We start from the raw sequence: 26215 nt of genomic DNA, 5'->3' as shown, positions 1-26215 counted from the left end.
CTGAGCCCCACTCATCACCAGGAAGGAGCCAATTCAAACCAGACCTCTATTAATACCAGCTGGAGTGGTACTGAGTCCCACTCAAACACCAGGAAAGAGCCAAATCAATCCAGACCTCTATTAATACCAGCTGGAGTGGTACTGAGTCCCACTCACACACCAGGAAAGAGAAATATCAATCCAGGCCTCTATAAATACCAGCAGAAGTGGTACTAAGCCCCACTCACACACCAGTAAAGAGTCTATTCAATCCATTCCTCTATTAATACCAGCTGGAGTGGTACTGAGTCCCAGTCAAGCACCAGGAAAGAGTCACGTCAATCCAGGACTCTATTCATACCAGCTGGAGAGGAACTGAGTCCCCCACACACACCAGGAAAGAGCCAAGTCAATCCAGGCCTCTATTCATACCAGCTGGAGAGGAACTGAGTCCCCCACACACAGCAGGAAAGAGACAAATCAATCCAGGCCTCTATTCATACCAGCTGGAGAGGAACTGAGTCCCCCACACACACCAGGAAAGAGCCAAGTCAATCCAGGCCTCTATTCATACCAGCTGGAGAGGAACTGAGTCCCCCACACACAGCAGGAAAGAGACAAATCAATCCAGGCCACTATTCATACCAGCTGGAGAGGAACTGAGTCCCCCACACACACCAGGAAAGAGCCAAGTCAATCCAGGCGTCTATTCATACCAGCTGGAGAGGAACTGAGTCCCACTCACACACCAGGAAGGCGCCAATTCAATCCAGACCTCTTAATACCAGCTGGAGTGGTACTGAGCCCCTCTCACACACCAGGAAAGAGCCAATTCAATCCAGTCCTCTATTAATACCAGCTGGAGTGGTACTGAGTCCCACTCACACACCAGGAAAGAGTCAATTCAAACCAGACCTCTATTAATACCAGCTGGAGTGGTACTGAGTCCCACTCACTCACCAGGAAAGAGTCAATTCAATCCAGACCTCTATTAATACCAGCTGGAGTGGTACTGAGTCCCACTCACTCACCAGGAAAGAGTCAATTCAATCCAGACCTCTGTTAATACCAGCTGGAGTGGTACTGAGTCCCACTCACTCACCAGGAAAGAGAAATATCAATCCAGACCTCTATAAGTACCAGCTGCAGTGTAACTGAGTCCCACTCACTCACCAGGAAAGAGTCAATTCAATCCAGACCTCTGTTAATACCAGCTGGAGTGGTACTGAGTCCCACTCAAACACCAGGAAAGAGCCAAATCAATCCAGACCTCTATTCATACCAGCTGGAGAGGAACTGAGTCCCCCACACACACCAGGAAAGAGCCAAGTCAATCCAGGCCTCTATTCATACCAGCTGGAGAGGAACTGAGTCCCCCACACACAGCAGGAAAGAGACAAATCAATCCAGGCCTCTATTCATACCAGCTGGAGAGGAACTGAGTCCCCCACACACACCAGGAAAGAGCCAAGTCAATCCAGGCGTCTATTCATACCAGCTGGAGAGGAACTGAGTCCCACTCACACACCAGGAAGGCGCCAATTCAATCCAGACCTCTATTAATACCAGCTGGAGTGTACTGAGCCCCTCTCACTCACCAGGAAAGAGCCAATTCAATCCAGTCCTCTATTAATACCAGCTGGAGTGGTACTGAGCCCCACTCATCACCAGGAAGGAGCCAATTCAAACCAGACCTCTATTAATACCAGCTGGAGTGGTACTGAGTCCCACTCAAACACCAGGAAAGAGCCAAATCAATCCAGACCTCTATTCATACCAGCTGGAGAGGAACTGAGTCCCCCACACACACCAGGAAAGAGCCAAGTCAATCCAGGCCTCTATTCATACCAGCTGGAGAGGAACTGAGTCCCCCACACACAGCAGGAAAGAGACAAATCAATCCAGGCCTCTATTCATACCAGCTGGAGAGGAACTGAGTCCCCCACACACACCAGGAAAGAGCCAAGTCAATCCAGGCGTCTATTCATACCAGCTGGAGAGGAACTGAGTCCCACTCACACACCAGGAAGGCGCCAATTCAATCCAGACCTCTATTAATACCAGCTGGAGTGGTACTGAGCCCCTCTCACTCACCAGGAAAGAGCCAATTCAATCCAGTCCTCTATTAATACCAGCTGGAGTGGTACTGAGCCCCACTCATCACCAGGAAGGAGCCAATTCAAACCAGACCTCTATTAATACCAGCTGGAGTGGTACTGAGTCCCACTCAAACACCAGGAAAGAGCCAAATCAATCCAGACCTCTATTAATACCAGCTGGAGTGGTACTGAGCCCCACTCACTCACCAGGAAAGAGTCAATTCAATCCAGACCTCTATTAATACCAGCTGGAGTGGTACTGAGTCCCACTCACTCACCAGGAAAGAGTCAATTCAATCCAGACCTCTTATTATCACCAGCTGGAGAGGTACTGAGTCCCACGCACACACCAGGAAAGAGAAATATCAAACCAGACCTCTATAAATACCAGCTGCAGTGTAACTGAGTCCCACTCACACACCAGGAAAGAGACATATCAATCCAGGCCTCTATAAATACCGGCAGAAGTGGTACTGAGCCCCACTCACACACCAGTAAAGAGTCTATTCAATCCATTCCTCTATTAATACCAGCTGGAGTGGTACTGAGTCCCAGTCAAGCACCAGGAAAGAGTCACGTCAATCCAGGACTCTATTCATACCAGCTGGAGAGGAACTGACTCCCCCACACACACCAGGAAAGAGCCAAGTCAATCCAGGCCTCTATTCATACCAGCTGGAGAGGAACTGAGTCCCCCACACACAGCAGGAAAGAGACAAATCAATCCAGGCCTCTATTCATACCAGCTGGAGAGGAACTGAGTCCCCCACACACACCAGGAAAGAGCCAAGTCAATCCAGGCCTCTATTCATACCAGCTGGAGAGGAACTGAGTCCCCCACACACAGCAGGAAAGAGACAAATCAATCCAGGCCTCTATTCATACCAGCTGGAGAGGAACTGAGTCCCCCACACACACCAGGAAAGAGCCAAGTCAATCCAGGCGTCTATGCATACCAGCTGGAGAGGAACTGAGTCCCACTCACACCAGGAAGGCGCCAATTCAATCCAGACCTCTATTAATACCAGCTGGAGTGGTACTGAGCCCCTCTCACTCACCAGGAAAGAGCCAATTCAATCCAGTCCTCTATTAATACCAGCTGGAGTGGTACTGAGCCCCACTCATCACCAGGAAGGAGCCAATTCAAACCAGACCTCTATTAATACCAGCTGGAGTGGTACTGAGTCCCACTCAAACACCAGGAAAGAGCCAAATCAATCCAGACCTCTATTAATACCAGCTGGAGTGGTACTGAGTCCCACTCAAACACCAGGAAAGAGCCAAATCAATCCAGACCTCTATTAATACCAGCTGGAGTGGTGCTGAGTCCCGCTCACACACCAGGAAAGAGTCAATTCAAACCAGACCTCTATTAATACCAGCTGGAGTGGTACTGAGTCCCACTCACTCACCAGGAAAGAGTCAATACAATCCAGACCTCTATTAATACCAGCTGGAGTGGTACTGAGTCCCACTCACTCACCAGGAAAGAGTCAATTCAATCCAGACCTCTATTAATACCAGCTGGAGTGGTACTGAGTCCCACTCACTCACCAGGAAAGAGTCAATTCAATCCAGACCTCTATTAATACCAGCTGGAGTGGTACTGAGTCCCACTCACTCACCAGGAAAGAGTCAATTCAATCCATTCCTCTATTAATACCAGCTGGAGTGGTACTGAGTCCCAGTCAAGCACCAGGAAAGAGTCACTTCAATCCAGGACTCTATTCATACCAGCTGGAGAGGAACTGAGTCCCCCACACACACCAGGAAAGAGCCAAGTCAATCCAGGCCTCTATTCATACCAGCTGGAGAGGAACTGAGTCCCCCACACACAGCAGGAAAGAGACAAATCAATCCAGGCCTCTATTGATACCAGCTGGAGAGGAACTGAGTCCCCCACACACACCAGGAAAGAGCCAAGTCAATCCAGGCCTCTATTCATACCAGCTGGAGAGGAACTGAGTCCCCCACACACAGCAGGAAAGAGACAAATCAATCCAGGCCTCTATTCATACCAGCTGGAGAGGAACTGAGTCCCCCACACACACCAGGAAAGAGCCAATTCAATCCAGACCTCTATTAATACCAGCTGGAGTGGTACTGAGCCCCTCTCACTCACCAGGAAAGAGCCAATTCAATCCAGTCCTCTATTAATACCAGCTGGAGTGGTACTGAGTCCCTCTCACTCACCAGGAAAGAGTCAATTCAATCCAGACCTCTTATTAACACCAGCTGGAGAGGTACTGAGTCCCACTCACACACCAGGAAAGAGAAATATCAATCCAGACCTCTATAAATACCAGCTGCAGTGTAACTGAGTCCCACTCACACACCAGGAAAGAGAAATATCAATCCAGGCCTCTATAAATACCAGCAGAAGTGGTACTGAGCCCCACTCACACACCAGTAAAGAGTCTATTCAATCCATTCCTCTATTAATACCAGCTGGAGTGGTACTGAGTCCCAGTCAAGCACCAGGAAAGAGTCACGTCAATCCAGGACTCTATTCATACCAGCTGGAGAGGAACTGAGTCCCCGACACACACCAGGAAAGAGCCAAGTCAATCCAGGCCTCTATTCATACCAGCTGGAGAGGAACTGAGTCCCCCACACACAGCAGGAAAGAGACAAATCAATCTAGGCCTCCATTCATACCAGCTGGAGATGAACTGAGTCCCCCACACACACCAGGAAAGAGCCAAGTCAATCCAGGCCTCTATTCATACCAGCTGGAGAGGAACTGAGTCCCCCACACACAGCAGGAAAGAGACAAATCAATCCAGGCCTCTATTCATACCAGCTGGAGAGGAACTGAGTCCCCCACACACACCAGGAAAGAGCCAAGTCAATCCAGGCGTCTATTCATACCAGCTGGAGAGGAACTGAGTCCCACTCACACACCAGGAAGGCGCCAATTCAATCCAGACCTCTATTAATACAAGCTGGAGTGGTACTGAGCCCCTCTCACTCACCAGGAAAGAGCCAATTCAATCCAGTCCTCTATTAATACCAGCTAGAGTGGTACTGAGCCCCACTCATCACCAGGAAGGAGCCAATTCAAACCAGACCTCTATTAATACCAGCTGGAGTGGTACTGAGTCCCACTCAAACACCAGCAAAGAGCCAAATCAATCCAGACCTCTATTAATACCAGCTGGAGTGGTACTGAGTCCCACTCAAACACCAGGAAAGAGCCAAATCAATCCTGACCTCTATTAATACCAGCTGGAGTGGTACTGAGTCCCACTCACACACCAGGAAAGAGTCAATTCAAACCAGACCTCTATTAATACCAGCTGGAGTGGTACTGAGTCCCACTCACTCACCAGGAAAGAGTCAATTCAATCCAGACCTCTTAATACCAGCTGGAGTGGTACTGAGTCCCACTCACTCACCAGGAAAGAGTCAATTCAATCCAGACCTCTAGTAATACCAGCTGGAGTGGTACTGAGTCCCACTCACTCACCAGGAAAGAGTCAATTCAATCCAGACCTCTATTAATACCAGCTGGAGTGGTACTGAGTCCCACTCACTCACCAGGAAAGAGTCAATTCAATCCAGACCTCTTATTAACACCAGCTGGAGAGGTACTGAGTCCCACTCACACACCAGGAAAGAGAAATATCAATCCAGACCTCTATAAATACCAGCTGCAGTGTAACCGAGTCCCACTCACACACCAGGAAAGAGAAATATCAATCCAGGCCTCTATAAATACCAGCAGAAGTGGTACTGAACCCCACTCACACACCAGTAAAGAGTCTATTCAATCCATTCCTCTATTAATACCAGCTGGAGTGGTACTGAGTCCCAGTCAAGCACCAGGAAAGAGTCACGTCAATCCAGGACTCTATTCATACCAGCTGGAGAGGAACTGAGTCCCCCACACACACCAGGAAAGAGCCAAGTCAATCCAGGCCTCTATTCATACCAGCTGGAGAGGAACTGAGTCCCCCACACACAGCAGGAAAGAGACAAATCAATCCAGGCCTCTATTCATACCAGCTGGAGAGGAACTGAGTCCCCCACACACACCAGGAAAGAGCCAAGTCAATCCAGGCCTCTATTCATACCAGCTGGAGAGGAACTGAGTCCCCCACAAACAGCAGGAAAGAGACAAATCAATCCAGGCCTCTATTCATACCAGCTGGAGAGGAACTGAGTCCCCCACATACACCAGGAAAGAGCCAAGTCAATCCAGGCGTCTATTCATACCAGCTGGAGAGGAACTGAGTCCCACTCACACACCAGGAAGGCGCCAATTCAATCCAGACCTCTATTAATACCAGCTGGAGTGGTACTGAGTCCCACTCACTCACCAGGAAAGAGTCAATTCAATCCAGACCTCTATTAATACCAGCTGGAGTGGTACTGAGTCCCACTCACTCACCAGGAAAGAGTCAATTCAATCCAGACCTCTATTAATACCAGCTGGAGTGGTACTGAGTCCCACTCACTCACCAGGAAAGAGTCAATTCAATCCAGACCTCTTATTAACACCAGCTGGAGAGGTACTGAGTCCCACTCACACACCAGGAAAGAGAAATATCAATCCAGACCTCTATAAATACCAGCTGCAGTGTAACCGAGTCCCACTCACACACCAGGAAAGAGAAATATCAATCCAGGCCTCTATAAATACCAGCAGAAGTGGTACTGAACCCCACTCACACACCAGTAAAGAGTCTATTCAATCCATTCCTCTATTAATACCAGCTGGAGTGGTACTGAGTCCCAGTCAAGCACCAGGAAAGAGTCACGTCAATCCAGGACTCTATTCATACCAGCTGGAGAGGAACTGAGTCCCCCACACACACCAGGAAAGAGCCAAGTCAATCCAGGCCTCTATTCATACCAGCTGGAGAGGAACTGAGTTCCCCACACACAGCAGGAAAGAGACAAATCAATCCAGGCCTCTATTTATACCAGCTGGAGAGGAACTGAGTCCCCCACACACACCAGGAAAGAGCCAAGTCAATCCAGGCCTCTATTCATACCAGCTGGAGAGGAACTGAGTCCCCCACAAACAGCAGGAAAGAGACAAATCAATCCAGGCCTCTATTCATACCAGCTGGAGAGGAACTGAGTCCCCCACATACACCAGGAAAGAGCCAAGTCAATCCAGGCGTCTATTCATACCAGCTGGAGAGGAACTGAGTCCCACTCACACACCAGGAAGGCGCCAATTCAATCCAGACCTCTATTAATACCAGCTGGAGTGGTACTGAGCCACTCTCACTCACCAGGAAAGAGCCAATTCAATCCAGTCCTCTATTAATACCAGCTGGAGTGGTACTGAGCCCCACTCATCACCAGGAAGGAGCCAATTCAAACCAGACCTCTATTAATACCAGCTGGAGTGGTACTGAGTCCCACTCAAACACCAGGAAAGGGCCAAATCAATCCAGACCTCTATTAATACCAGCTGGAGTGGTACTGAGTCCCACTCACACACCAGGAAAGAGAAATATCAATCCAGGCCTCTATAAATACCAGCAGAAGTGGTACTGAGCCCCACTCACACACCAGTAAAGAGTCTATTCAATCCATTCCTCTATTAATACCAGCTGGAGTGGTACTGAGTCCCAGTCAAGCACCAGGAAAGAGTCACGTCAATCCAGGACTCTATTCATACCAGCTGGAGAGGAACTGAGTCCCCCACACACACCAGGAAAGAGCCAAGTCAATCCAGGCCTCTATTCATACCAGCTGGAGAGGAACTGAGTCCCCCACACACAGCAGGAAAGAGACAAATCAATCCAGGCCTCTACTCATACCAGCTGGAGAGGAACTGAGTCCCCCACACACACCAGGAAAGGGCCAAGTCAATCCAGGCGTCTATTCATACCAGCTGGAGAGGAACTGAGTCCCACTCACACACCAGGAAGGCGCCAATTCAATCCAGACCTCTATTAATACCAGCTGGAGTGGTACTGAGCCCCTCTCACTCACCAGGAAAGAGCCAATTCAATCCAGTCCTCTATTAATACCAGCTGGAGTGGTACTGAGCCCCACTCATCACCAGGAAGGAGCCAATTCAAACCAGACCTCTATTAATACCAGCTGGAGTGGTACTGAGTCCCACTCAAACACCAGGAAAGAGCCAAATCAATCCAGACCTCTATTAATACCAGCTGGAGTGGTACTGAGCCCCACTCATCACCAGGAAGGAGCCAATTCAAACCAGACCTCTATTAATACCAGCTGGAGTGGTACTGAGTCCCACTCAAACACCAGGAAAGAGCCAAATCAATCCAGACCTCTATTAATACCAGCTGGAGTGGAACTGAGTCCCACTCAAACACCAGGAAAGAGCCAAATCAATCCAGACCTCTATTAATACCAGCTGGAGTGGTACTGAGTCCCACTCACACACCAGGAAAGAGTCAATTCAAACCAGACCTCTATTAATACCAGCTGGAGTGGTATTGAGCCCCTCTCACTCACCAGGAAAGAGCCAATTCAATCCAGTCCTCTATTAATACCAGCTGGAGTGGTACTGAGCCCCACTCATCACCAGGAAGGAGCCAATTCAAACCAGACCTCTATTAATACCAGCTGGAGTGGTACTGAGTCCCACTCAAACACCAGGAAAGAGCCAAATCAATCCAGACCTCTATTAATACCAGCTGGAGTGGTACTGAGTCCCACTCAAACACCAGGAAAGAGCCAAATCAAACCAGACGTCTATTAATACCAGCTGGAGTGGTACTGAGTCCCACTCACACACCAGGAAAGAGTCAATTCAAACCAGACCTCTATTAATACCAGCTGGAGTGGTACTGAGTCCCACTCACTCACCAGGAAAGAGTCAATACAATCCAGACCTCTATTAATACCAGCTGGAGTGGTACTGAGTCCCACTCACTCACCAGGAAAGAGTCAATTCAATCCAGACCTCTATTAATACCAGCTGGAGTGGTACTGAGTCCCACTCACTCACCAGGAAAGAGTCAATTCAATCCAGACCTCTATTAATACCAGCTGGAGTGGTACTGAGTCCCACTCACTCACCAGGAAAGAGTCAATTCAATCCAGACCTCTTATTAACACCAGCTGGAGAGGTACTGAGTCCCACTCACACACCAGGAAAGAGAAATATCAATCCAGACCTCTATAAATACCAGCTGCAGTGTAACTGAGTCCCACTCACACACCAGGAAAGAGAAATATCAATCCAGGCCTCTATAAATACCAGCAGAAGTGGTACTGAGCCCCACTCACACACCAGTAAAGAGTCTATTCAATCCATTCCTCTATTAATACCAGCTGGAGTGGTACTGAGTCCCAGTCAAGCACCAGGAAAGAGTCACGTCAATCCAGGACTCTATTCATACCAGCTGGAGAGGAACTGAGTCCCCCACACACACCAGGAAAGAGCCAAGTCAATCCAGGCCTCTATTCATACCAGCTGGAGAGGAACTGAGTCCCCCACACACAGCAGGAAAGAGACAAATCAATCCAGGCCTCTATTCATACCAGCTGGAGAGGAACTGAGTCCCCCACACACACCAGGAAAGAGCCAAGTCAATCCAGGCCTCTATTCATACCAGCTGGAGAGGAACTGAGTCCCCCACACACAGCAGGAAAGAGACAAATCAATCCAGGCCTCTATTCATACCAGCTGGAGAGGAACTGAGTCCCCCACACACACCAGGAAAGAGCCAAGTCAATCCAGGCGTCTATTCATACCAGCTGGAGAGGAACTGAGTCCCACTCACACACCAGGAAGGCGCCAATTCAATCCAGACCTCTATTAATACCAGCTGGAGTGGTACTGAGCCACTCTCACTCACCAGGAAAGAGCCAATTCAATCCAGTCCTCTATTAATACCAGCTGGAGTGGTACTGAGCCCCACTCATCACCAGGAAGGAGCCAATTCAAACCAGACCTCTATTAATACCAGCTGGAGTGGTACTGAGTCCCACTCAAACACCAGGAAAGGGCCAAATCAATCCAGACCTCTATTAATACCAGCTGGAGTGGTACTGAGTCCCACTCACACACCAGGAAAGAGAAATATCAATCCAGACCTCTATAAATACCAGCTGCAGTGTAACCGAGTCCCACTCACACACCAGGAAAGAGAAATATCAATCCAGGCCTCTATAAATACCAGCAGAAGTGGTACTGAACCCCACTCACACACCAGTAAAGAGTCTATTCAATCCATTCCTCTATTAATACCAGCTGGAGTGGTACTGAGTCCCAGTCAAGCACCAGGAAAGAGTCACGTCAATCCAGGACTCTATTCATACCAGCTGGAGAGGAACTGAGTCCCCCACACACACCAGGAAAGAGCCAAGTCAATCCAGGCCTCTATTCATACCAGCTGGAGAGGAACTGAGTTCCCCACACACAGCAGGAAAGAGACAAATCAATCCAGGCCTCTATTTATACCAGCTGGAGAGGAACTGAGTCCCCCACACACACCAGGAAAGAGCCAAGTCAATCCAGGCCTCTATTCATACCAGCTGGAGAGGAACTGAGTCCCCCACAAACAGCAGGAAAGAGACAAATCAATCCAGGCCTCTATTCATACCAGCTGGAGAGGAACTGAGTCCCCCACATACACCAGGAAAGAGCCAAGTCAATCCAGGCGTCTATTCATACCAGCTGGAGAGGAACTGAGTCCCACTCACACACCAGGAAGGCGCCAATTCAATCCAGACCTCTATTAATACCAGCTGGAGTGGTACTGAGCCACTCTCACTCACCAGGAAAGAGCCAATTCAATCCAGTCCTCTATTAATACCAGCTGGAGTGGTACTGAGCCCCACTCATCACCAGGAAGGAGCCAATTCAAACCAGACCTCTATTAATACCAGCTGGAGTGGTACTGAGTCCCACTCAAACCCCAGGAAAGGGCCAAATCAATCCAGACCTCTATTAATACCAGCTGGAGTGGTACTGAGTCCCACTCACACACCAGGAAAGAGAAATATCAATCCAGGCCTCTATAAATACCAGCAGAAGTGGTACTGAGCCCCACTCACACACCAGTAAAGAGTCTATTCAATCCATTCCTCTATTAATACCAGCTGGAGTGGTACTGAGTCCCAGTCAAGCACCAGGAAAGAGTCACGTCAATCCAGGACTCTATTCATACCAGCTGGAGAGGAACTGAGTCCCCCACACACACCAGGAAAGAGCCAAGTCAATCCAGGCCTCTATTCATACCAGCTGGAGAGGAACTGAGTCCCCCACACACAGCAGGAAAGAGACAAATCAATCCAGGCCTCTACTCATACCAGCTGGAGAGGAACTGAGTCCCCCACACACACCAGGAAAGGGCCAAGTCAATCCAGGCGTCTATTCATACCAGCTGGAGAGGAACTGAGTCCCACTCACACACCAGGAAGGCGCCAATTCAATCCAGACCTCTATTAATACCAGCTGGAGTGGTACTGAGCCCCTCTCACTCACCAGGAAAGAGCCAATTCAATCCAGTCCTCTATTAATACCAGCTGGAGTGGTACTGAGCCCCACTCATCACCAGGAAGGAGCCAATTCAAACCAGACCTCTATTAATACCAGCTGGAGTGGTACTGAGTCCCACTCAAACACCAGGAAAGAGCCAAATCAATCCAGACCTCTATTAATACCAGCTGGAGTGGTACTGAGCCCCACTCATCACCAGGAAGGAGCCAATTCAAACCAGACCTCTATTAATACCAGCTGGAGTGGTACTGAGTCCCACTCAAACACCAGGAAAGAGCCAAATCAATCCAGACCTCTATTAATACCAGCTGGAGTGGTACTGAGTCCCACTCAAACACCAGGAAAGAGCCAAATCAATCCAGACCTCTATTAATACCAGCTGGAGTGGTACTGAGTCCCACTCACACACCAGGAAAGAGTCAATTCAAACCAGACCTCTATTAATACCAGCTGGAGTGGTATTGAGCCCCTCTCACTCACCAGGAAAGAGCCAATTCAATCCAGTCCTCTATTAATACCAGCTGGAGTGGTACTGAGCCCCACTCATCACCAGGAAGGAGCCAATTCAAACCAGACCTCTATTAATACCAGCTGGAGTGGTACTGAGTCCCACTCAAACACCAGGAAAGAGCCAAATCAATCCAGACCTCTATTAATACCAGCTGGAGTGGTACTGAGTCCCACTCAAACACCAGGAAAGAGCCAAATCAAACCAGACGTCTATTAATACCAGCTGGAGTGGTACTGAGTCCCACTCACACACCAGGAAAGAGTCAATTCAAACCAGACCTCTATTAATACCAGCTGGAGTGGTACTGAGTCCCACTCACTCACCAGGAAAGAGTCAATACAATCCAGACCTCTATTAATACCAGCTGGAGTGGTACTGAGTCCCACTCACTCACCAGGAAAGAGTCAATTCAATCCAGACCTCTATTAATACCAGCTGGAGTGGTACTGAGTCCCACTCACTCACCAGGAAAGAGTCAATTCAATCCAGACCTCTATTAATACCAGCTGGAGTGGTACTGAGTCCCACTCACTCACCAGGAAAGAGTCAATTCAATCCAGACCTCTTATTAACACCAGCTGGAGAGGTACTGAGTCCCACTCACACACCAGGAAAGAGAAATATCAATCCAGACCTCTATAAATACCAGCTGCAGTGTAACTGAGTCCCACTCACACACCAGGAAAGAGAAATATCAATCCAGGCCTCTATAAATACCAGCAGAAGTGGTACTGAGCCCCACTCACACACCAGTAAAGAGTCTATTCAATCCATTCCTCTATTAATACCAGCTGGAGTGGTACTGAGTCCCAGTCAAGCACCAGGAAAGAGTCACGTCAATCCAGGACTCTATTCATACCAGCTGGAGAGGAACTGAGTCCCCCACACACACCAGGAAAGAGCCAAGTCAATCCAGGCCTCTATTCATACCAGCTGGAGAGGAACTGAGTCCCCCACACACAGCAGGAAAGAGACAAATCAATCCAGGCCTCTATTCATACCAGCTGGAGAGGAACTGAGTCCCCCACACACACCAGGAAAGAGCCAAGTCAATCCAGGCCTCTATTCATACCAGCTGGAGAGGAACTGAGTCCCCCACACACAGCAGGAAAGAGACAAATCAATCCAGGCCTCTATTCATACCAGCTGGAGAGGAACTGAGTCCCCCACACACACCAGGAAAGAGCCAAGTCAATCCAGGCGTCTATTCATACCAGCTGGAGAGGAACTGAGTCCCACTCACACACCAGGAAGGCGCCAATTCAATCCAGACCTCTATTAATACCAGCTGGAGTGGTACTGAGCCACTCTCACTCACCAGGAAAGAGCCAATTCAATCCAGTCCTCTATTAATACCAGCTGGAGTGGTACTGAGCCCCACTCATCACCAGGAAGGAGCCAATTCAAACCAGACCTCTATTAATACCAGCTGGAGTGGTACTGAGTCCCACTCAAACACCAGGAAAGGGCCAAATCAATCCAGACCTCTATTAATACCAGCTGGAGTGGTACTGAGTCCCACTCACACACCAGGAAAGAGAAATATCAATCCAGGCCTCTATAAATACCAGCAGAAGTGGTACTGAGCCCCACTCACACACCAGTAAAGAGTCTATTCAATCCATTCCTCTATTAATACCAGCTGGAGTGGTACTGAGTCCCAGTCAAGCACCAGGAAAGAGTCACGTCAATCCAGGACTCTATTCATACCAGCTGGAGAGGAACTGAGTCCCCCACACACAGCAGGAAAGAGACAAATCAATCCAGGCCTCTATTCATACCAGCTGGAGAGGAACTGAGTCCCCCACACACAGCAGGAAAGAGCCAAGTCAATCCAGGCGTCTATTCATACCAGCTGGAGAGGAACTGAGTCCCACTCACACACCAGGAAGGCGCCAATTCAATCCAGACCTCTATTAATACCAGCTGGAGTGGTACTGAGCCCCTCTCACTCACCAGGAAAGAGCCAATTCAATCCAGTCCTCTATTAATACCAGCTGGAGTGGTACTGAGCCCCACTCATCACCAGGAAGGAGCCAATTCAAACCAGACCTCTATTAATACCAGCTGGAGTGGTACTGAGTCCCACTCAAACACCAGGAAAGAGCCAAATCAATCCAGACCTCTATTAATACCAGCTGGAGTGGTACTGAGTCCCACTCAAACACCAGGAAAGAGCCAAATCAAACCAGACGTCTATTAATACCAGCTGGAGTGGTACTGAGTCCCACTCACACACCAGGAAAGAGTCAATTCAAACCAGACCTCTATTAATACCAGCTGGAGTGGTACTGAGTCCCACTCACTCACCAGGAAAGAGTCAATACAATCCAGACCTCTATTAATACCAGCTGGAGTGGTACTGAGTCCCACTCACTCACCAGGAAAGAGTCAATTCAATCCAGACCTCTATTAATACCAGCTGGAGTGGTACTGAGTCCCACTCACTCACCAGGAAAGAGTCAATTCAATCCAGACCTCTATTAATACCAGCTGGAGTGGTACTGAGTCCCACTCACTCACCAGGAAAGAGTCAATTCAATCCAGACCTCTTATTAACACCAGCTGGAGAGGTACTGAGTCCCACTCACACACCAGGAAAGAGAAATATCAATCCAGACCTCTATAAATACCAGCTGCAGTGTAACTGAGTCCCACTCACACACCAGGAAAGAGAAATATCAATCCAGGCCTCTATAAATACCAGCAGAAGTGGTACTGAGCCCCACTCACACACCAGTAAAGAGTCTATTCAATCCATTCCTCTATTAATACCAGCTGGAGTGGTACTGAGTCCCAGTCAAGCACCAGGAAAGAGTCACGTCAATCCAGGACTCTATTCATACCAGCTGGAGAGGAACTGAGTCCCCCACACACACCAGGAAAGAGCCAAGTCAATCCAGGCCTCTATTCATACCAGCTGGAGAGGAACTGAGTCCCCCACACACAGCAGGAAAGAGACAAATCAATCCAGGCCTCTATTCATACCAGCTGGAGAGGAACTGAGTCCCCCACACACACCAGGAAAGAGCCAAGTCAATCCAGGCCTCTATTCATACCAGCTGGAGAGGAACTGAGTCCCCCACACACAGCAGGAAAGAGACAAATCAATCCAGGCCTCTATTCATACCAGCTGGAGAGGAACTGAGTCCCCCACACACACCAGGAAAGAGCCAAGTCAATCCAGGCGTCTATTCATACCAGCTGGAGAGGAACTGAGTCCCACTCACACACCAGGAAGGCGCCAATTCAATCCAGACCTCTATTAATACCAGCTGGAGTGGTACTGAGCCCCTCTCACTCACCAGGAAAGAGCCAATTCAATCCAGTCCTCTATTAATACCAGCTGGAGTGGTACTGAGCCCCACTCATCACCAGGAAGGAGCCAATTCAAACCAGACCTCTATTAATACCAGCTGGAGTGGTACTGAGTCCCACTCAAACACCAGGAAAGAGCCAAATCAATCCAGACCTCTATTAATACCAGCTGGAGTGGTACTGAGTCCCACTCACACACCAGGAAAGAGTCAATTCAAACCAGACCTCTATTAATACCAGCTGGAGTGGTACTGAGTCCCACTCACTCACCAGGAAAGAGTCAATTCAATCCAGACCTCTATTAATACCAGCTGGAGTGGTACTGAGTCCCACTCACTCACCAGGAAAGAGTCAATTCAATCCAGACCTCTATTAATACCAGCTGGAGTGGTACTGAGTCCCACTCACTCACCAGGAAAGAGTCAATTCAATCCAGACCTCTTATTAACACCAGCTGGAGAGGTACTGAGTCCCACGCACATACCAGGAAAGAGCAATATCAATCCAGACCTCTATAAATACCAGCTGCAGTGTAACTGAGTCCCACTCACACACCAGGAAAGAGAAATATCAATCCAGGCCTCTATAAATACCGGCAGAAGTGGTACTGAGCCCCACTCACACACCAGTAAAGAGTCTATTCAATCCATTGCTCTATTAATACCAGCTGGAGTGGTACTGAGTCCCAGTCAAGCACCAGGAAAGAGTCACGTCAATCCAGGACTCTATTCATACCAGCTGGAGAGGAACTGAGTCCCCCACACACACCAGGAAAGAGCCAAGTCAATCCAGGCCTCTATTCATACCAGCTGGAGAGGAACTGAGTCCCCCACACACAGCAGGAAAGAGACAAATCAATCCAGGCCTCTATTCATACCAGCTGGAGAGGAACTGAGTCCCCCACACACACCAGGAAAGAGACAAATCAATCCAGGCCTCTATTCATACCAGCTGGAGAGGAATTGAGTCCCCCACACACAGCAGGAAAGAGCCAAGTCAATCCAGGCGTCTATTCATACCAGCTGGAGAGGAACTGAGTCCCACTCACACACCAGGAAGGCGCCAATTCAATCCAGACCTCTATTAATACCAGCTGGAGTGGTACTGAGCCCCTCTCACTCACCAGGAAAGAGCCAATTCAATCCAGTCCTCTATTAATACCAGCTGGAGTGGTACTGAGCCCCACTCATCACCAGGAAGGAGCCAATTCAAACCAGACCTCTATTAATACCAGCTGGAGTGGTACTGAGTCCCACTCAAACACCAGGAAAGAGCCAAATCAATCCAGACCTCTATTAATACCAGCTGGAGTGGTACTGAGCCCCACTCATCACCAGGAAGGAGCCAATTCAAACCAGACCTCTATTAATACCAGCTGGAGTGGTACTGAGTCCCACTCAAACACCAGGAAAGAGCCAAATCAATCCAGACCTCTATTAATACCAGCTGGAGTGGTACTGAGTCCCACTCAAACACCAGGAAAGAGCCAAATCAATCCAGACCTCTATTAATACCAGCTGGAGTGGTACTGAGTCCCACTCACACACCAGGAAAGAGTCAATTCAAACCAGACCTCTATTAATACCAGCTGGAGTGGTACTGAGTCCCACTCACTCACCAGGAAAGAGTCAATTCAATCCAGACGTCTATTAATACCAGCTGGAGTGGTACTGAGTCCCACTCACTCACCAGGAAAGAGTCAATTCAATCCAGACCTCTATTAATACCAGCTGGAGTGGTATTGAGTCCCACTCACTCACCAGGAAAGAGTCAATTCAATCCAGACCTCTTATTAACACCAGCTGGAGAGGTACTGAGTCCCACGCACATACCAGGAAAGAGAAATATCAATCCAGACCTCTATAAATACCAGCTGCAGTGTAACTGAGTCCCACTCACACACCAGGAAAGAGAAATATCAATCCAGGCCTCTATAAATACCGGCAGAAGTGGTACTGAGCCCACTCACACACCAGTAAAGAGTCTATTCAATCCATTGCTCTATTAATACCAGCTGGAGTGGTACTGAGTCCCAGTCAAGCACCAGGAAAGAGTCACGTCAATCCAGGACTCTATTCATACCAGCTGGAGAGGAACTGAGTCCCCCACACACACCAGGAAAGAGCCAAGTCAATCCAGGCCTCTATTCATACCAGCTGGAGCGCAACTGAGTCCCCCACACACAGCAGGAAAGAGACAAATCAATCCAGGCCTCTATTCATACCAGCTGGAGAGGAACTGAGTCCCCCACACACACCAGGAAAGAGCCAAGTCAATCCAGGCCTCTATTCATACCAGCTGGAGAGGAACTGAGTCCCCCACACACAGCAGGAAAGAGCCAAATCAATCCAGGCCTCTATTCATACCAGCTGGAGAGGAACTGAGTCCCCCACACACACCAGGAAAGAGCCAAGTCAATCCAGGCGTCTATTCATACCAGCTGGAGAGGAACTGAGTCCCACTCACACACCAGGAAGGCGCCAATTCAATCCAGACCTCTATTAATACCAGCTGGAGTGGTACTGAGCCCCTCTCACTCACCAGGAAAGAGCCAATTCAATCCAGTCCTCTATTAATACCAGCTGGAGTGGTACTGAGCCCCACTCATCACCAGGAAGGAGCCAATTCAAACCAGACCTCTATTAATACCAGCTGGAGTGGTACTGAGTCCCACTCAAACACCAGGAAAGAGCCAAATCAATCCAGACCTCTATTAATACCAGCTGGAGTGGTACTGAGTCCCACTCAAACACCAGGAAAGAGCCAAATCAAACCAGACGTCTATTAATACCAGCTGGAGTGGTACTGAGTCCCACTCACACACCAGGAAAGAGTCAATTCAAACCAGACCTCTATTAATACCAGCTGGAGTGGTACTGAGTCCCACTCACTCACCAGGAAAGAGTCAATACAATCCAGACCTCTATTAATACCAGCTGGAGTGGTACTGAGTCCCACTCACTCACCAGGAAAGAGTCAATTCAATCCAGACCTCTATTAATACCAGCTGGAGTGGTACTGAGTCCCACTCACTCACCAGGAAAGAGTCAATTCAATCCAGACCTCTATTAATACCAGCTGGAGTGGTACTGAGTCCCACTCACTCACCAGGAAAGAGTCAATTCAATCCAGACCTCTTATTAACACCAGCTGGAGAGGTACTGAGTCCCACTCACACACCAGGAAAGAGAAATATCAATCCAGACCTCTATAAATACCAGCTGCAGTGTAACTGAGTCCCACTCACACACCAGGAAAGAGAAATATCAATCCAGGCCTCTATAAATACCAGCAGAAGTGGTACTGAGCCCCACTCACACACCAGTAAAGAGTCTATTCAATCCATTCCTCTATTAATACCAGCTGGAGTGGTACTGAGTCCCAGTCAAGCACCAGGAAAGAGTCACGTCAATCCAGGACTCTATTCATACCAGCTGGAGAGGAACTGAGTCCCCCACACACACCAGGAAAGAGCCTAGTCAATCCAGGCCTCTATTCATACCAGCTGGAGAGGAACTGAGTCCCCCACACACAGCAGGAAAGAGACAAATCAATCCAGGCCTCTATTCATACCAGCTGGAGAGGAACTGAGTCCCCCACACACACCAGGAAAGAGCCAAGTCAATCCAGGCCTCTATTCATACCAGCTGGAGAGGAACTGAGTCCCCCACACACAGCAGGAAAGAGACAAATCAATCCAGGCCTCTATTCATACCAGCTGGAGAGGAACTGAGTCCCCCACACACACCAGGAAAGAGCCAAGTCAATCCAGGCGTCTATTCATACCAGCTGGAGAGGAACTGAGTCCCACTCACACACCAGGAAGGCGCCAATTCAATCCAGACCTCTATTAATACCAGCTGGAGTGGTACTGAGCCCCTCTCACTCACCAGGAAAGAGCCAATTCAATCCAGTCCTCTATTAATACCAGCTGGAGTGGTACTGAGCCCCACTCATCACCAGGAAGGAGCCAATTCAAACCAGACCTCTATTAATACCAGCTGGAGTGGTACTGAGTCCCACTCAAACACCAGGAAAGAGCCAAATCAATCCAGACCTCTATTAATACCAGCTGGAGTGGTACTGAGTCCCACTCACACACCAGGAAAGAGTCAATTCAAACCAGACCTCTATTAATACCAGCTGGAGTGGTACTGAGTCCCACTCACTCACCAGGAAAGAGTCAATTCAATCCAGACCTCTATTAATACCAGCTGGAGTGGTACTGAGTCCCACTCACTCACCAGGAAAGAGTCAATTCAATCCAGACCTCTATTAATACCAGCTGGAGTGGTACTGAGTCCCACTCACTCACCAGGAAAGAGTCAATTCAATCCAGACCTCTTATTAACACCAGCTGGAGAGGTACTGAGTCCCACGCACATACCAGGAAAGAGCAATATCAATCCAGACCTCTATAAATACCAGCTGCAGTGTAACTGAGTCCCACTCACACACCAGGAAAGAGAAATATCAATCCAGGCCTCTATAAATACCGGCAGAAGTGGTACTGAGCCCCACTCACACACCAGTAAAGAGTCTATTCAATCCATTGCTCTATTAATACCAGCTGGAGTGGTACTGAGTCCCAGTCAAGCACCAGGAAAGAGTCACGTCAATCCAGGACTCTATTCATACCAGCTGGAGAGGAACTGAGTCCCCCACACACACCAGGAAAGAGCCAAGTCAATCCAGGCCTCTATTCATACCAGCTGGAGAGGAACTGAGTCCCCCACACACAGCAGGAAAGAGACAAATCAATCCAGGCCTCTATTCATACCAGCTGGAGAGGAACTGAGTCCCCCACACACACCAGGAAAGAGACAAATCAATCCAGGCCTCTATTCATACCAGCTGGAGAGGAATTGAGTCCCCCACACACAGCAGGAAAGAGCCAAGTCAATCCAGGCGTCTATTCATACCAGCTGGAGAGGAACTGAGTCCCACTCACACACCAGGAAGGCGCCAATTCAATCCAGACCTCTATTAATACCAGCTGGAGTGGTACTGAGCCCCTCTCACTCACCAGGAAAGAGCCAATTCAATCCAGTCCTCTATTAATACCAGCTGGAGTGGTACTGAGCCCCACTCATCACCAGGAAGGAGCCAATTCAAACCAGACCTCTATTAATACCAGCTGGAGTGGTACTGAGTCCCACTCAAACACCAGGAAAGAGCCAAATCAATCCAGACCTCTATTAATACCAGCTGGAGTGGTACTGAGTCCCACTCAAACACCAGGAAAGAGCCAAATCAATCCAGACCTCTATTAATACCAGCTGGAGTGGTACTGAGTCCCACTCACACACCAGGAAAGAGTCAATTCAAACCAGACCTCTATTAATACCAGCTGGAGTGGTACTGAGTCCCACTCACTCACCAGGAGAGAGTCAATACAATCCAGACCTCTATTAATACCAGCTGGAGTGGTACTGAGTCCCACTCACTCACCAGGAAAGAGTCAATTCAATCCAGACCTCTTATTAACACCAGCTGGAGAGGTACTGAGTCCCACTCACACACCAGGAAAGAGAAATATCAATCCAGACCTCTATAAATACCAGCTGCAGTGTAACTGAGTCCCACTCACACACCAGGAAAGAGAAATATCAATCCAGGCCTCTATAAATACCAGCAGAAGTGGTACTGAGCCCCACTCACACACCAGTAAAGAGTCTATTCAATCCATTCCTCTATTAATACCAGCTGGAGTGGTACTGAGTCCCAGTCAAGCACCAGGAAAGAGTCACTTCAATCCAGGACTCTATTCATACCAGCTGGAGAGGAACTGAGTCCCCCACACACACCAGGAAAGAGCCAAGTCAATCCAGGCCTCTATTCATACCAGCTGGAGAGGAACTGAGTCCCCCACACACAGCAGGAAAGAGACAAATCAATCCAGGCCTCTATTCATACCAGCTGGAGAGGAACTGAGTCCCCCACACACACCAGGAAAGAGCCAAGTCAATCCAGGCCTCTATTCATACCAGCTGGAGAGGAACTGAGTCCCCCACACACAGCAGGAAAGAGACAAATCAATCCAGGCCTCTATTCATACCAGCTGGAGAGGAACTGAGACCCCCACACACACCAGGAAAGAGCCAAGTCAATCCAGGCGTCTATTCATACCAGCTGGAGAGGAACTGAGTCCCACTCACACACCAGGAAGGCGCCAATTCAATCCAGACCTCTATTAATACCAGCTGGAGTGGTACTGAGCCCCTCTCACTCACCAGGAAAGAGCCAATTCAATCCAGTCCTCTATTAATACCAGCTGGAGTGGTACTGAGCCCCACTCATCACCAGGAAGGAGCCAATTCAAACCAGACCTCTATTAATACCAGCTGGAGTGGTACTGAGTCCCACTCACACACCAGGAAAGAGTCAATTCAAACCAGAGCTCTATTAATACCTTTCAATGCAGCAGCTTTTTCGGGAGCAGCGTGTGAGCGAGTGAGCAGCTGGGAAAGTCCGTTTGAAAGTAAATTTAATTTCCTTTTGTTTTTCGGCGGAGGCCAGGGGGCTGCTGGGTAAGTAAAACACTATATATTTGGGCGGTTTAAAATAACTTTCCTTTCAGTGCAGCAGCTTTTTCGGGAGCAGCGTGTGAGCGAGTGAGCAGCTGGGAAAGTCCGTTTGAAAGTAAATTTAATTTCCTTTTGCTTTTCGGCGGAGGCCAGGGGGCTGCTGGGTAAGTAAAACACTATATATTTGGGCGGTTTAAAATAACTTTCCTTTCAGTGCAGCAGCTTTTTCGGGAGCAGCGTGTGAGCGAGTGAGCAGCTGGGAAAGTCCGTTTGAAAGTAAATTTAATTTCCTTTTGTTTTTCGGCGGAGGCCAGGGGGCTGTTGGGTAAGTAAAACACTATATATTTGGGCGGTTTAAAATAACTTTCCTTTCAGTGCAGCAGCTTTTTCGGCAGCAGCGTGTGAGCGAGTGAGCAGCTGGGAAAGTCCGTTTGAAAGTAAATTTAATTTCCTTTTGTTTTTCGGCGGAGGCCAGGGGGCTGCTGGGTAAGTAAAACACTATATATTTGGGCGGTTTAAAATAACTTTCCTTTCAGTGCAGCAGCTTTTTCGGGAGCAGCGTGTGAGCGAGTGAGCAGCTGGGAAAGTCCGTTTGAAAGTAAATTTAATTTCCTTTTGTTTTTCGGCGGAGGCCAGGGGACTGCTGGGTAAGTAAAACACTATATATTTGGGCGGTTTAAAATAACTTTCCTTTCAGTGCAGCAGCTTTTTCGGGAGCAGCGTGTGAGCGAGTGAGCAGCTGGGAAAGTCCGTTTGAAAGTAAATTTAATTTCCTTTTGTTTTTCGGCGGAGGCCAGGGGGCTGCTGGGTAAGTAAAACACTATATATTTGGGCGGTTTAAAATAACTTTCCTTTCAGTGCAGCAGCTTTTTCGGGAGCAGCGTGTGAGCGAGTGAGCAGCTGGGAAAGTCCGTTTGAAAGTAAATTTAATTTCCTTTTGTTTTTCGGCGGAGGCCAGGGGGCTGCTGGGTAAGTAAAACACTATATATTTGGGCGGTTTAAAATAACTTTCCTTTCAGTGCAGCAGCTTTTTCGGGAGCAGCGTGTGAGCGAGTGAGCAGCTGGGAAAGTCCGTTTGAAAGTAAATTTAATTTCCTTTTGTTTTTCGGCGGAGGCCAGGGGGCTGCTGGGTAAGTAAAACACTATATATTTGGGCGGTTTAAAATAACTTTCCTTTCAGTGCAGCAGCTTTTTCGGGAGCAGCGTGTGAGCGAGTGAGCAGCTGGGAAAGTCCGTTTGAAAGTAAATTTAATTTCCTTTTGTTTTTCGGCGGAGGCCAGGGGGCTGCTGGGTAAGTAAAACACTATATATTTGGGCGGTTTAAAATAACTTTCCTTTCAGTGCAGCAGCTTTTTCGGGAGCAGCGTGTGAGCGAGTGAGCAGCTGGGAAAGTCCGTTTGAAAGTAAATTTAATTTCCTTTTGTTTTTCGGCGGAGGCCAGGGGGCTGCTGGGTAAGTAAAACACTATATATTTGGGCGGTTTAAAATAACTTTCCTTTCAGTGCAGCAGCTTTTTCGGGAGCAGCGTGTGAGCGAGTGAGCAGCTGGGAAAGTCCGTTTGAAAGTAAATTTAATTTCCTTTTGTTTTTCGGCGGAGGCCAGGGGGCTGCTGGGTAAGTAAAACACTATATATTTGGGCGGTTTAAAATAACTTTCCTTTCAGTGCAGCAGCTTTTTCGGGAGCAGCGAGTGAGCAGCTGGGAAAGTCCGTTTGAAAGTAAATTTAATTTCCTTTTGTTTTTCGGCGGAGGCCAGGGGGCTGCTGGGTAAGTAAAACACTATATATATTTGGGCGGTTTAAAATAACTTTCCTTTCAGTGCAGCAGCTTTTTCGGGAGCAGCGTGTGAGCGAGTGAGCAGCTGGGAAAGTCCGTTTGAAAGTAAATTTAATTTCCTTTTGTTTTTCGGCGGAGGCCAGGGGGCTGCTGGGTAAGTAAAACACTATATATTTGGGCGGTTTCTGAACCCGAGACACCACACTTGTAGTGTCTCCCACCCGCCCTCCTCCTCTAACCAAAAAGAAAGGACTCGGTGGGGTGTTTATAAGGTAAGGCATTTTCGATTTCTCTGGTTTTATTGTGATTGGTAAAAACTTTTCGTTCCTTTTTCATTTAACTAAGTTTAAACTTAAGATTAAAAATGGCAGGAGATCTCAGACCCGTATCATGCTCCTCTTGCTCAATGTGGGAGCTCAGGGACATGGCTGATGACCCTGACTCCTTCACGTGCAGGAAGTGTCCAGCTGCACATCTTGTTAGACCGCATGACGGCTCTCGAGCTACGGATGGACTCACTTTGGAGCATGCGCGATGCTGAGGAGGTCGTGGATAGCACGTTTAGTGAATTGGTGACACCGCAGATTAGGATTGCTGAGGGAGAAAGGGAATGGGTGAACAAAAGGCAGAGAAAGAGCAGGAAGGCAGCGCAGGAGTCCCCTGCGGTCATCTCCCTCCAAAACAAGTATACCGTTTTGGATACTGTTGAGGGAGATGGCTCACCAGGGGAAGGCAGCAGTAGCCAGGTCCATGGCACCGTGGCTGGCTCTGCTGTTCCGAAGGGCGGGAAAAAGAGTGGACGGGCTATAGTCGTAGGGGATTCGATTGTAAGGGGAGTAGATAGGCGGTTCTGTGGTCGAAAACGAGGCTCCCGAATGGTATGTTGCCTCCCAGGTGCACGGGTCAGGGACGTCTCAGATCGGCTGCAGAACATTCTAAAGGGGGAGGGTGAACAGCCAGTTGTCATTGTGCACATAGGCACTAATGATATAGGTAAAAAACGGGATGAGGTCCTACATGCAGAGTTTAGGGAGTTAGGAGCCAAGTTAAAAAGTAGGACCTCAAAGGTAGTAATCTCAGGATTACTACCAGTGCCACGTGATAGTCAGAGTAAAAATGAAAGAATAGTCAGGATGAATGCGTGGCTTGAGAGATGGTGCAGGAAGGAGGGGTTCAGATTTTTGGGACATTGGGACCGGTTCTGGGGGAGGTGGGACTATTACAAATTGGACGGTCTACACCTGGGCCGGACTGGAACCAATGTCCTTGGAGGTGCTTTTGCTAACGCTGTTGGGGAGGGTTTAAACTAATGTGGCAGGGGGATGGGAACCAATTGAGGTCAGTTGACAGTAAGGAGGTAGTAACAAAAGCCTGTAAGGAACTAGATAATGAAGTCAGTGTGAGTAAGGGGAAGAGCAGGCAGGGAGCAGATGATGAATAAAAAGGGACTGGTGGTCTGAGGTGCATTTGTTTAAATGCAAGAAGTGTGGTAGGTAAGGCAGATGAACTTAGGGCTTGGATTAGTACCTGGGAGTATGATGTTATTGCTATTACTGAGACTTGGTTGAGGGAAGGGCATGATTGGCAACTAAATATCCCAGGATATCGATGCTTCAGGCGGGATAGAGAGGGAGATAAAAGGGGTGGAGGAGTTGCATTACTGGTCAAAGAGGATATCACAGCTGTGCTGAAGGAGGGCACTATGGAGGACTCGAGCAGTGAGGCAATATGGACAGAACTCAGAAATAGGAAGGGTGCGGTAACAATGTTGGGGCTGTACTACAGGCCTCCCAACAGCGAGCGTGAGATAGAGGTACAAATATGTAAACAGATTATGGAAAGATGTAGGAGCAACAGGGTGGTGGTGATAGGAGATTTTAATTTTCCCAACATTGACTGGGATTCGCTTAGTGTTAGAGGTCCAGATGGAGCAGAATTTGTAAGGAGCATCCAGGAGGGTTTTCTAGAGCAGTATGTAAATAGTCCAACTCGGGAAGGGGCCATACTGGACCTGGTGTTGGGGAATGAGCCCGGCCAGGTTGTTGAAGTTTCAGTAGGGGACTACTTTGGGAATAGTGATCACAATTCCGTAAGCTTTAAAATACTCATGGACAAAGATGAGAGTGGTCCAAAAGGGAGAGTGCTAAATTGGGGGAAGGCCAACTACACCAAAATTCGGCAGGAGCTGGGAAATGTAGATTGGGAGCAGCTGTTTGAAGGTAAATCCACATGTGATATGTGGGAGGCTTTTAAAGAGAGGTTGATTAGCGTGCAGGAGAGACATGTTCCTGTGAAAATGAGGGATAGAAATGGCAAGATTAGGGAACCATGGATGACAGGTGAAATTGTGAGACTAGCTAAGAGGAAAAAGGAAGCATACATAAGGTCTAGGCGGCTGATGAAAGACGAAGCTTTGAAAGAATATCGGGAATGTAGGACCAATCTGAAACGAGGAATTAAGAGGGCTAAAAGGGGTCATGAAATATCTTTAGCAAACAGGGTTAAGGAAAATCCCAAAGCCTTTTATTCATATATAAGGAGAAAGAGGCTAACTGGAGAAA

The sequence above is a fragment of the Heterodontus francisci genome, unplaced genomic scaffold (assembly GCF_036365525.1).
Source record: "Heterodontus francisci isolate sHetFra1 unplaced genomic scaffold, sHetFra1.hap1 HAP1_SCAFFOLD_75, whole genome shotgun sequence".
In the NCBI taxonomy this organism is placed as follows: Eukaryota; Metazoa; Chordata; class Chondrichthyes; order Heterodontiformes; family Heterodontidae; genus Heterodontus; species Heterodontus francisci.
This window is presented reverse-complemented; position numbering follows the sequence as displayed.